The following is a 2254-nucleotide window of genomic DNA, read 5'->3' as shown; positions in this document are numbered from 1 at the left end:
ATGGTATGAGATTGTTGGAAGGCACCCGAGGATTCGGTTAGCCATGGCTTGTGTAAGCAAAGGTTGGGGGAGTGTCATCTTTAAATAAACTAAAGTACATGTGTAAACAAAAGAGAAGAGGGATGATCTACCTTGCTGGTAGAGATAACGTCCTTCATGGGAGCCGCTCTTTGGAGGTTTGTTTGGCAAGGGGGTTAGAGTACCCGCTACCAATCGTTGACAACAACAAACACCTCTCAAAACTTTACTTTTATTCTCTTTATATGATTTCAAAACTGAAAAAGCTCTAGCACATGATTTAATCTCTTCTTCCCTCTGCGAAGGGCCTGTCTTTTACTTTATGTTGAGTCAGTAAACCTATTTCCCCCCATCTCAAGCAAGCATTTGAGTTGTTGGGATCAAACCATTATATTGTGATTTGCTTCATCATGTCTTTACTCTTTCTTGTTTAGTACAAGTTTTACCTGAATGAATATAGCTTTGAAAGTCATCAATGATTAATATGATTGAGTATGCAAGTTTACCATAAGCTTTTAATATGAGAGCGCTGCTCAATAGATAAAGTATAATCTGTTAACTGTTCTCTGACCAAGAACAAAGTTTGCCATCACCAATTATGATTTCTTATGCACCTTTATTTGTGATTACCTTATACTTGTTTCAAGTTGAGTTATATGAGGAAGCTGTTTACTATAATGTCTTGTGTGAATGAATATGATGCTTCTTGTCCGTATTTTATTTATCGACTCTTCACTCCATAAACATGTGGTCCTGTTTACTGAGTTCACTTTCGCTTGGGGACAAGCGAAGTCTAAGCTTGGGGGAGTTGATACGTCCAATTTGCATCACTATTTTATATCATAATTTGCTGTTATTCATCGATATATTTCATATTGGGACACAATACTTATGTTATTTCATCTATTTTGCATGTTTCATGATTATTTGGAGATCGAGCACCGGAGCCAGGATTCTCGCTGGAAAAAGCACCGTCGGGATGCGATATTTCGGAAGATCAACTGTGGAAGGGAGTTTTACCAAAAATCCTATTTTTCCGGATGACGGAGGAAGCCGGAAGGGGGAGCCAGCTGGACCCGGGGTGGGCCCACACCATAGGGTGGCGCGGCCCATGGCTCCGGCCGCGCCACCATGTGGTGTGGAGCCCCCTCGGCCTCTTTCGCCTCCTTTTCTTCGCGAAACCCTTCGTCCCGAAGACCTAAGCCACGAGAGGAATCCTCACGAAGGGTTACAGCCGCCTCGCGGGGCGGAGAACACCGGAGAGAAAAGAGCTCTCCGGCGGGCAGGAATCCGCCGGGGAAATTCCCTCCCGGAGGGGGAAATCGACGCCATCGTCACCGCCATCGAGCTGGACATCATCTCCATCACCATCATCATCATCTCCACCATCATCACCGCCATCTCCACCGCTGGACACCGTCACCGCTGTAGCAATTTGGGTTTGATCTTGATTGTTTGATAGGGAAACTCTCCCGATCTGATTTCTACTTGTTGTTGATGCTATTGAGTGAAACCATTGAACCAAGGTCTATGTTCAGATTGTTATTCATCATCATATCACCTCATGTTCCATATGATGTCTCGTGAGTAGTTCGTTTAGTTCTTGAGGACATGGGTGAAGTCTAATTGTTAGTAGTGAACTATGGTTGAGTAATATTCAATGTTATGATATTTAAGTTGTGGTGTTATTCTTCTAGTGGTGTCGTGTGAATGTCGACTACACGACACTTCACCATTTATGGGCCTAGGGGAATGCATCTTGTACTCGTTTGCCAATTGCGGGGTTGCCGGAGTGACAAAAACCTAAACCCCCGTTGGTATATCGATGCAGGAGGGATCGCAGGATCTCGCAGTTTAAGGTTGTGGTTAGATTTATCTTAATTACTTTCTTGTAGTTGCGGATGCTTGCAAGGGGTATAATCACAAGTATGTATTAGTCCTAGGAAGGGCGGTACATTAGCATAGGTTCACCCACACAACACTTATCAAAATAATGAAGATTAATCAACTGTATGTAGCGAAAGCACTAGACTAAAATCCCGTGTGTCCTCGAGAACGTTTGGTCATTATAAGTAAACAAACCGGCTTGTCCTTTGTGCTAAAAAGGATTGGGCCACTAGCTGCAATTATTTCTCTCGCATTTTACTTACTCGTACTTTATTCATCTGTTACATCAAAACCCCCCTGAATACTTGTCTGTGAGCATTTACAGTGAATCCTTCATCAAAACTGCCTG

Source organism: Lolium rigidum, chromosome 3 (assembly GCF_022539505.1).
Source record: "Lolium rigidum isolate FL_2022 chromosome 3, APGP_CSIRO_Lrig_0.1, whole genome shotgun sequence".
Taxonomy (NCBI): Eukaryota; Viridiplantae; Streptophyta; class Magnoliopsida; order Poales; family Poaceae; genus Lolium; species Lolium rigidum.
Note: the sequence above shows the minus strand (reverse complement) of the source record.